General features: G+C 35.3%; 1 pseudogene; it reads right to left on the bottom strand.

The window, feature by feature from the left end:
• Positions 1-2,124: 2,124 nt before the first annotated feature.
• On the bottom strand, positions 2,125-9,082 carry LOC136152742 (UDP-glucuronosyltransferase 2C1-like; annotated as a pseudogene).
• Between the last annotated feature and the right edge of the window lie 2,584 nt (positions 9,083-11,666).

Below are 11,666 nucleotides of genomic sequence, written 5' to 3'. Positions count from 1 at the left end.
TATCGAAATCCTGAGTTACTTAAATTCCTTTATGTTAACATCATTTTATATTAATAAAAAACTGAACAGGTATCTTGAGTTTGGCATAAAATGACCAAAGATTAAACTGTGATTTAAAGATTATTATAGGAAAGGACATTATATATTGTAATGTATGATTTTTCAGAGACGGAAATGGCAACCCACTCCAGTATTCTTGCCTAGGGAATCCTGTGGACAGAGGAGCCCAGTGGGCTTCTATCTATGGGGTTGCACAGAGTTGGACACGACTGAAACGAATTAGCAGCAACAGCAGCAACGCATGATTTAGGATTATGGTGTAATATTGCTTTATTTACATGCATTAGATGCTTAAACAGTAACATTAGTGCTTATATTTTTAAGCTCTATTCCTTAAAATATTACAAGTATTTAGTTACTCAAAGCTTCATAAAATTGAGAAAATATATTTTTAAAACCTATATTTCTTTATAGTAATTTCCCCAACTAATAATAAATTATAGTTACCTTGTTCTTATACCTGTAAACAGACAGATGTTTGCTCAAGTCATTTATGTTTATCCTAAGATGGTTTTATGTTTGTTCTATTTTTATATTAGATTGACTTGCATTTGTTCTTACATAACCATTTTAGGTCATGCTACTTGAGTTATAAATATCAAAGTCCATGGTGAATCATTTACTGAACTTGGTTAATACGCATCATCTGAGTTAGATTGAATAATTTTTTTTTTTACATCAAGGGCAAATTATTGGCAAGCATGTTTAAGATAGGCTTTTTAGAAAAGAAAGGAAGAGATATTTTTTAAATGAAGGATTTGGTGGAATTTCAAAACAAAAGCATGGCCAGATTCCCCCAAATTCACCTGTATGTTTAGAGAAGAAGGAAAGAAAATGAATATTCTGTTTTTAGAGACATCTTTATTTTTATTAAAATTCAGCTTATGTCTGCATATTTGCTGCAGGTTTCAGGCTGATGCTAGTTAATAAGAAACCAGTACTTGAACTTAGTATAGTGGTCACAGTACAGTTCATGAAAGGATCAGGAGAAATATTGAGACAAAGGAAAAGAACAAAGTAAACAAACTTCTTGAGTTTCTGATAGAGAAATCATCCCCATAGAAAATAGCTTTTATGGGAAGTGCATTTTCCATCCAAAGTATCTGCAGTGCAACTCTAAACAGTTTGTTTCTTCTTTGAAAATATTTCTATTGTAAGTAAAATTAATATAGGATAAAATTAAGTAAATGTTTTTGCTATTGTCCATATCTGACTCTGTGACCCCATGGATTGCAGCATGTCAGGCTCCTCTATTCTTCACTATTTCTCAGAGTTAGCTCAAATTTATGTCCATTGAGTCAATGATGCTCTCTAACCATATCATTCTCTGCCGCCCCCTTCTCCTTTTGTCCTCATTCTTTCTCAGCATCATGGTCTTTTCCAATGAATTGGCTCTTCTCAGGTGGCCTAAATATTGGAGATTCAACTGCAACATCAGTTGTTCCAGTGGATATTCAGTTTTGATTTCCTTTAGGATTGACTGGTTGATCTTCAGTAGCACGATTAGAAAGCATCAGTTCTTCAGTGCTGGGCCTTCTCTACAATCCAACTTTCACATCCGTACAAGACTACTGGAAAAACCATAACCATGACTATATAGACCTTTGTCAGTAAAGTGATATCTCTACTTTATAATACATTGTCTAAGTTTGCTTCTTTTCTTCCAAGGAGTAATCATCTTCTAATTTTATAGCTATAGTCACCATTTGCAATGATGTTGGAGGACAAGAAGACAAATTTGCCATTGTTTCCACTTTTTCCCCTTCTATTTGCCATGAAGTGATGCCACTGAATGCCATGATCTTAGTTTTTTGAATGCTGAGTTTCAAGCGAGTATATTTCCTCTTTTTCCACCTTCATCAAGAGGTTCTGTAGTTCCTCTTTACCTTCTGCCGTTAAAGGGTTATCATTGACCCAGGGCAGAGTCAATGGCTTAGTTCAGTAACATATCCAGTCTCATTTATAATCAAACTACATCTAAAATTAAAACATTATGTCTTTAATGGTAACAATTTCCACGTGCATATATATCTTCTCTTTTTAAAGAATAGATTACTTTAAACCTTAATTCTGAATCATGTGGCACATTTCTGGAGTGAGTCTTTGATCTTTGACTTGATTTATTGAGGAATGGACAAGAACACAGAAGAACAGGAGAGAAATTTTTTCAAATCGGCAGCTGGATTTATTCAGATGGACCCTATGGAGGGTTCTAGCCCAGCCTTCAAAAAAAACAAAACAAACAAACAAAAAAAAACACTACTCTCTTTTTCTTTACAGTTTTACCAAACTTCTGGCAACAAAACAGTAAACATTTAGTGACCAGGAATATAATAGCTGCCACACATGATAGCAGAAAGACAGTCACATTCAGAGAGTGGTACTGGTACCAGGTGAGGCCATGGATGACTGTTCAAACATGTTTGGCCCCTTTGTGGTGTATGACAAACTCAATCCAGAAAACTGTTCAGTCCAGGGGCATCAAAGGCTGATCATGGTAAATTCTTGATAATTTCATAGCATTTTCTTTATAAATAAAATTGAATATATAAATACTTGAACAATTTGTTAAGGATGCAATATACCTAGTACTGTTATATATTATAAAATTATATTGCATAATTATCAATATCTTATGTCACAAATATATCACCAAGAGTAGAATGCATTTGAAAGCTTGTTTCCTCTTGAGATATTTTAGATATGATAGTCTATCAGCTAGAATCCATTGGATGTTTCATAATCTCAGTAATGGTTGGAGGCCTGGGAGAAAGCAACTTATACTTAGAAATAGTATTTTTATAGTTTAGAAATAGAAATGCAGAATATGTAGATTGAGTATATTGAATTTATCTTTTGTTGAGTGTTGTATTGGGAACATGATACTGACAAGAAGCAGCATTGTGGGGCAGGTCTATGAGAAAGAAACCCTTTTTTCTAGTTGACTTATTTCACTTAGCACAATTCCATGTTGATGCAAATGGCAAATTTTCATTCTTTCTCTTTGCTGAATTCCTTACATACACATACCATATCCTCTTTTTCTTTTCATTCATTGATAGACACGTAGGATGTTTTCATATCTTTGCTGTTGTGAATAATGCTATAGTGAACATGGGAGTGCAAGATGTATCTTCCATATTCTTTTTTCATTTCCTTCAGATGTGTACCCCAATGTGGGATTGATGGATATATAGTTGTTCTATTTTAAATTTTTGAAGTAACCTCCCTACTGTTTTCTACATTGGTGATAGAAATGTACATTCCCACCAACTCCCTTTCTTCACATGCTCACCAAGATTGCCATTCTAACAGGTGTGAGGTGATATCTCATGTGATTTTGATCTGCATTTCCTGAATCTTAATGTTGTCAAGCCCCCTTTCGTATATCTGTTGGCTATTTGTAAGTCTTCTTTGGAAAAATCTTTTTGGTAACTCCGCTCATTTAACTTTATTTTACACGAGTTATATGAGTTATTTAAAAACATACTTTGTGTATTAACTTTATCAGGTATTTAAATTGCAAATATTTTCTCCAGTTTTGTAGGTTGCCTTTCATTTTGTAGACCATTTATTTTACTGTTCAGAAGCTTCTGAATTTGAGGTAGCCCACTTATTGATTTTTACATTTATTCCTTGTATTGTTGGTGTCACATCCAAGAAGTTGTTAGCAAGACCCTTCTGAAGGAGGTTTTCCTCCTATGCTTTCTTCTAGAAGTTGTATGGTTTCAGGTCTTATGTTTATGTTTTAGATATATTTCTAGTTAATTTTAATAAATGATGTAAAATAAGGGTCATTCTCATCTGTATAAATTTGTTTAGGTTTCTCAGCACTGTTTATTGAAGGGACTACCTTTTTCTTATTGAGAGTTCTTGGCTCTTTTGTCAAATATTATTTAACCTTATATAAGAGAGTTTATTTTGTAAGTAAGAGTTAGTTTCAGTAGATTTCAAACCTATTCATTGGTTTATGTGTCTATTTTTGGCCAGTACCATACTTTTTGCCTTTTCATACTGCTCTTGGAGTTCTCAAGGCAAGAGTATTGAAGTGGTTTGCCATTGCCTTCTCCAGTGGACCATGTTTTGTCATGAAGCACAGGTTGAAATCAAGATTGCCAGGAAAAATATCAATAGCCTCAGATATGCAGATATCATGAAGCACAAGTTTCAATCAAGATTGCCAGGAGAAATATCAATAGCCTCAGATGTGCAGATGACACCACGCTTATGGCAGAAAGCAAAGAAGAACTAAAGAACGTCTTGATGAAAGTGAATAAAAAGTTGGCTTAAAATAACATTCAGAAAACTAAGATCATGGCATCCGGTCCTATTAGTTCATGGCAAATAGATGGGAAAAAGGTGTCTGACTTTATCTTTCTGGGCTCCAAAATCACCACAGATGGTGATTGCAGCCATGAAATTAAAAGACACTTACTCCTTGGAAGGAAAGTTATTACCAACCTAGACAGCATATTAAAAAGTAGAGACATTACTTTGCCAACAAAGGTCCAGCTAGTCAAGGCTATGGTTTTTCCAGTAGTCAGTAGCATCATCCAAATCCATTAATTATAAGGAAATAGAATACCAAAGTATTCTGTGAATCGAAGTTAAATCTTTGAATATCTAGTCCCTTCTTCTCCATCATGAAGCACAGGCATAGCTTGTGCATATGCCTCATATTTAAAAAAGAAACAAACAAATTTTAAACACACACAAAAAAAAGGTTAGATTACATGGAAGCATGTAGTTTAGTCAAGGCTATGGTTTTTCCAGTGGTCATGTATGGATGTGAGAGTTGGACTCTAAAGAAAACTGAGCGCCGAAGAACTGATGCTTTTGACCTTGTGGTGTTGGAGAAGACTCTTGAGAGTCCCTTGAGTTGCAAGGAGATCAAAACAGTCCATTCTAAAGGAGATCAGTCCTGGGTATTCACTGGAAGGACTGATGTTGAAGCTGAAACTCCAATACTTTGGCCACCTCGTGCAAAGAGCTGACTCATTTGAAAAGACCCTGATGGTGGGAAAGATTGAGGGCAGAAGGATAAGGGGACAACAGAGGATGAGATGGTTGCATGGCATCACTGACTCAATGGACATGGGTTTGAGTGGACTCCAAGAACTGGTGATGGACACCAGGGAGGCCTGAAGAATTGATGCTTTTGAACTGTGGTGTTGGAGAAGACTCTTGAGAGTCCCTTGATCTGCAAGGAGATTAAACCAGTCCATCCTCAAGGAAATCAGTCCTGAATATTCATTGGAAGGATTGATGCCGAAGCTGAAACTCCAATACTCTGGCCACCTGTTGTGAAGAATTGACTCATTCTTAAAGACCCTGATGCTGGGTGAGATTGAAGGCAGGAAGAGAAGAGGATGAAGAGGATAAAATGGTTGTATGGCATCACCAACTCGATGGACATGAGTTTGAGCAAGCCCCAGAAGTTGGTGATGGACAGAGAGGTCTGTGGTGCTATAGTCCTTGGGGTCGCAAATTCGGACATGACTGGGTAACTGAACTGAACTGACCATACTTTTAAAAGAACTCTTGTTTTATAGCTGTGGTTGATGAAAGCTTATGAAGTTCTGCTGGGTTCATGGTCTATGAAGGAGAAGATTTTAGTCTGGGACCAAAGGCAGTCTCAGACACTTAGAAGTACAGAACAGACTTTTGAACTCTGTGGGAGAAGGTGAGGGTGGGATGTTTGAAAAGAACAGCATGTATATTATCTATGATGAAACAGATCACTAGCCCAGGTGAGATGCATGAGACAAGTGCTCGGGCCTGGTGCACTGGGAGGACCCAGAGGAGTCGGGTGGAGAGGGAGGTGGGAGGGGGAATCGGGATGGGGAGTACGTGTAACTCTATGGCTGATTCATGTCAATGTATGACAAAACCCACTGAAATGTTGTGAAGTAATTAGCCTCCAACTAATAAAATAAAATTAAAAAAAAAAAAAAAAAAAACTCGAAAACTCAGAGGAAAAAAAATAAAGAAAGTGATAGTGACAAAAAAAGCTCTGACATAGACATCAGAAGGTGGTAGGAAGTTTACCTACCTTCCTAGTTTAAGCAAGGCATTATATACTTTTCTGCTAGCTACTGAGAATAGTATAAAATACCTTAAGGCTGTGAAAATTTTGCCCAGACCCTTTCCCATAACTTACATTCTAGGTTGGTATCAGCACAAGATTAAGAGATCTTCCCTACCCAGAGATTGAACCTGGGTCTCCTGCATTATAGGCAGACACTTTGCCATCTGAGCCACTAGGGAAGTCCTGTATAAAGCAAAAGAATGTGAAAAAGAAAGAATATTCACCTCCTCCTTAAAGGGGTCTTAGGCTTGGACTCCTTATCAACCTGCCTTAGTTAACTCTCCTAGTAGCTACAATTTGAGATTGGTTCTTCTATCTCTGTGCCTCCAAAGATTTTAGAAGCTGGTCACTCAACTCACTTTTCCTACCTTAATGAGAAACTCTTTATAGCTGTGAAGCTCTCTTTTGGTGCTGAGTAATGCTGACTTGGAAAGGCAATCATGCGAATAAAATGAAACTGTCTTCATTCTATTCCTAAGTGGTTAATCTCAAGCTCTTTTGTTGTTGTTGTTCTTGTTCCACAGTGTAGCTAAAATTCCTTAAGTGGACTTTAGAGCACTCCTGGAGATTTTTTTTATTTATGGATAGTGATTAATCGTTGATCTTTGTCAGGTGACAGGAGGCTGGGTCTTCTATGTCTCCATTTGGATCTCACTGTTTCACTCTCCTTACTTCACCAGTTTTTTCTAATTTTTCAATTAAAACATGCTATAATAGAAGGTTTTTAATTAACAAGTAAAATGATTCTATTTTTATTTTTTTTAAATTAGTACAAATAAATATCTGAAATAATGCTTCTTTACTGAGAGTTGGTCATACTACCTGTGGAGAATTAAGTGATTTTTTTTTTTTTTTTTTTTACTATTTCTCTATGTTTTTGCTTTATTGTCTAAAGCAGAGGCCACAGAACTGGAAAAGGTCAATTTTCATTCCAATCCCAAAAAAAGGCAGTGACAAAGAATGTTTAAACTACAGCACAACTGCACTCATCTCACATGCTAGCAAAGTAATGCTCAAAATTCTCCAAGCCAGGCTTCAACAGCATGTGAACTGTGAACTTCCAGATGTTCAAGCTGGATTTAGTAAAAACAGAGGAACCAGAGATCAAATCGCTCACATCTGTTAGATCATCAAAAAAGCAAGAGAGTTGCAGAAAAATAAATATTTCTGTTTATTGACTACACCAAAGCCTTTGACTATGTGTATCATCACAAACTGTGGAAAATTCTTCAAGAGATGGGAAGACCAAACTACCTAACCTGCCTACTGAGAACTCTGTATGTAGGTCAAGAAACAACAGTTAGAACTGGACAACAGACCGGTTCCAAATTGCGAAAGGAGTACATCAAAGCTGTATATTGTCATTCTGTTTATTTAACTTATATGCATAGTACATCATGCAAAATGCTGGGCTGGATGGAGCACAAGCTGGAATCAAGACAGCTGGGAGAAATAACAACAACCTCATATGTGCAGAAGACACAACCCTTAAGGCAGAAAGTGAAGAACTAAAGAGCTTCCAATTAAATAGGTCCTTTTTAAATAGAAAAAATCAATCATGGAAAAAAAAAAAAAAAAAAAACAAGGGAGTAAATGGACTTGTTACAAAGAAAAAACTGTCAGGGTCAAAACTCACTAGCTGACCTCTAATGCAATTATGAATAGAATAACAAGACAATAACAAGTTTAAAAGTCTAGAAACGGTCCTTTAGAGAAAAATCCTTTTTTCCTCTTTGGAAGACAAGATCAGGTGAAATGAAGTTACATTTATTGTATAGTTTCTTGCTCACCACACACCAAGCCCTGCAACCAAGTCAACCAACCAAACCTTGATACTATGCAGACAGAAGGCCTGAGAAACAGTAGGCTAATCAAAAAAACAAACAAACAAGCAACAACTGGCTGCATACAAGAAGTCAGATTTGGGTTTTCCAGATTCTTAAAAAAGAAAAAAAAAACAAACTTACTGGCATCAGGCAGAATTTATGTATAAATATACAGAATATTCCTTTTTTGATATGTTGTCAGGACTCAATTATAAAAAAAAAAATAAATAAAAAAGAGAAGAAATAAAATTATTATTTTTTCATTCAATACATTTAAGCAACAGGAGCTTGCGTTCTCTCTTAAAAGTGCTTTTTTGTAAGTTTTCATAGTTAGATATTTACACTTTACATATGAAATGAGTATTTTTATTGCATGCACATTTATCTTACCTAAAACCTTGCTGTAATGCTCATCCCATTCCAGAAATATATAATATGAATATATCATTTCACTCATGGCATATAAAAACCAATTCTCCAGCTTCTGCATAGAAGTCATGCTGTCTGTCAGTCCTGATGTGGTGCCAGGAACTTATGAAGAAGAAGTAGGAAGGCCAGCACACAATCTTTCAATAACATTCCTATAGGAGAACCGGTAATGAGTATATAAATGGGATATTGAGGAGCTCAGCCACCATTTCTCCTCAGAAGCTTAAAGGGTAAGCAATACAGATACCAAACTTGGCTGTCCGCAGCCTGCTGAGTAATTCCTTATTTGTGACAGCATTGGCACATACTCTTTTGTCTGATATTAATAAACTGCTGATCACTTTTGTTAGTTTTTCTTGGAAGTCCCACCATGAAAGTGTTGGCACTTCAAAACAAATGTATAGAGACCACTATTAAGCTCTTCTGTGAAAGCTTCTTAGTTACTGAAAGTTGGAGGATCTCCACATTAAAGGGAATCTTTATATGATCCAGCAGAAAGCTTGGTGAGGGTACCAGGATGGTTATCTCATGCCCATGAAGATGGAGTTCTTCCAGAATAACTTCTAAATTAATCCAGTGACTAAAATCCACAGGCCATACAAGTACTTTCCCAGTCCTTCCAGAGTCAAAGACACAGATGCAGCGTGAAAAGAACACAGAAACCATTTGCAGCCTTCATGATTAGCTCTCTTGCTCAAAGTAAATCTGGGCCTAAGCCAAGTGCATTACATTCACAATCCAGTGATCTGTCCTTGACCTTCAAAATCAATTTTTAGTAGGTTGGGCTGAACTTTGACAAATCAACCACAGGGCAATAAAACAAATTTAAAAAAAAAATTAAAGGGAAAAAGATTAAAATGCAATGTAACTGTTTTGAAGAGAAGAAAGAGTTAAGTCAGTAAAATAAGTTAGAGAAAAAAAGAATAAGAGTTTTCAAATTTATTTTAGAGGATATCAAAAGAAAGACATTTAAAGACAAATTCATAATAATATATAGGTAATATTTTAAAAACTCCATTATCATGTGATGAATATTCACTTCAGACTAAGTTTTTTGTGGGGGGTGATCTTCTTCTCTGGTTTTCTTGAATGCCCATTTGAACAAATAATTTAAACCACTTGAATCTGAAAACTACTCATAGCTCAAAATTTAAAAGAATTTTCTTCAGTTTACAGGGTATTATTCCTTATGAGTGAAAGCAAGAATATAATCTGTTTTAAATTGTTATGATCTGCTTTTAATTTAGGTAAGACATAAATAGGAAGCAAACAATCTTTAGGAAAGTATCTTGTGATCTCTAGATCATTTTATCTCCTCCTTATTTGTGGAAAAATGAAGCTGACATCTTTTTCAAGAGTAAAATTAAATATCTCATTGGATTGCAAATTGTTTGGGTTATCTATGGTAATTTTCACACTGTCCAAAGGCTGGAATAAGATTAGCAAAAATTCTGTGCTGTCTAATTCTATATTTTGAAAAATTTCACCATTCTCATTTCAGGAAAGTGATGGTGTTAGTAGGAGAGGTTTGAAGGAAAGAGAGAATAACAAGGAAAAATGAATAGTAGTATAATCATAATAATTTGTAACTATAATACTAGTAGTTATTATTATTACATTGCAAAACAAGATTTGAATCCAAGTCAATGATTGTGAAGATTTCATTATGTAAAGAAACCACAGTTTCAAACCATTAACTTTTCTATTAATTATTAGGCTCTCAGAAAATTTCAGGACTTTTTAAAGAATTAAGACATTTGACAAAATATGTCAGTATTTTGTATATTGACTTCCCATTCAATATGTGATTTGCAAACGTGTCTCCCATTCCGTTCATTGTGTTTTAATCTTGTTGAAGGCTTCTTTTGCTGTGCAGAAACTCTAAAGTTTGATGTAATCCTACTGTTGATGTTTCCCTTGTTATGATTTTGGTGTTATATCCAAGAAAATTGTGTTCAAGACAAATGTCAAGTAGCTTTTTCCCTACTTTTTTTTTTTTTTTAAAGAATTTTAGGGTATCTATCTTATGTTTAAGTCTTTGATACATTTTGAATTAATTTTTGTGAAAGGTGTAAAATATGGGTCTCTACTATTTTTGCTTTCGTTTACCTAGTTTTCTCAGAAGAGAAAAACCAGATGAATATTTCCCCATTGGTTGTTCTTGTCTTCATTGTAAGTTATTATTTGACTATAAATGCAAAGTTTTAATTCTGGGCCCTGCATAGTCTTCTACTATTCTATGTTTTCTATTTAGGCCAATACGATATTGTTTTAAATACCACAACTTTGAAGTATAATTTGAAATTGGGAGGTGTGGTGCTTTTGCTTTTATTAGTGTGGATATTTTAGCAATATTAATTCTTATGATCCATGAAAACAGGATATTTTCCCATTTGTGTTTTCCTCCATTTCCTTCAACAAAATCTTGCAGTTATAATGTGCCAATTTTTCACTTCATTGGTTAAATTTCTATTATTTTTTACTTTTGATGCAATCATAAATGAGATTTTTATAGATGTTTTATTAATAGTGTAGAGAAATTTGACTCATTTCTGTATGTTGATTTTGGCATGGCATATATATATATGCTTGGTGCACAGTCACTCAGTTATGTTCAACTCTTTGCAGACTGTAGACTGTGAGGCTCCTCTGTCTATAGGATTATCCAGGCAAGAATACTGGAGTGGGTTGCCATTTCCTAATCCAGGGGATCTTCCTGACCCAAGATGCATCTCCTGCATCTCCTGCATTGGCAGGCAGATTCTTTACCACTGAGCCACCTGGGAAGTATGTTGATTTTACATCTTACTGAATTTATTTTACTTCATCAGGTTTTGGGATGAATCTCTGGGATTTTGCTGTTGTTGCTCAGTCACTAAGTTGTGTCTGACTCTGTGACCTCACTGATTGCAGCACACCAGGCTCCTCTGTCTTCCACTATCTCTTGGAGTTTGTTCAAATTCATGCCCATTGAGTCAGTGATGCTATATAATTATTTCATCCTCTGCTACTCCCTTCTCCTTTGCCTTCAGTCTTTCCCAGCATCAGGGTCTTTTCCAATGAATCAGCTCTTCCGATCAGGTGGCCAAAGTATTGGAGCTTCAGCTTCAGCATCAGTCCTTTGAATATTCAAGGTTGCACAAGAAATCATGTCATCTGCAAAAAATGACAATTTTATTTCTTTCTTTCTGATTTGAAAGTGTTTTCTTTTTCTTGTCTAGTTGGTCTAGCTAGGACATCTAGTACTATGTTGAAATGAATGT

This window comes from Muntiacus reevesi, chromosome 22 (assembly GCF_963930625.1).
Source record: "Muntiacus reevesi chromosome 22, mMunRee1.1, whole genome shotgun sequence".
NCBI lineage: Eukaryota > Metazoa > Chordata > Mammalia > Artiodactyla > Cervidae > Muntiacus > Muntiacus reevesi.
Note: the sequence above shows the minus strand (reverse complement) of the source record. Positions and strands in the feature narration are given on the sequence as shown.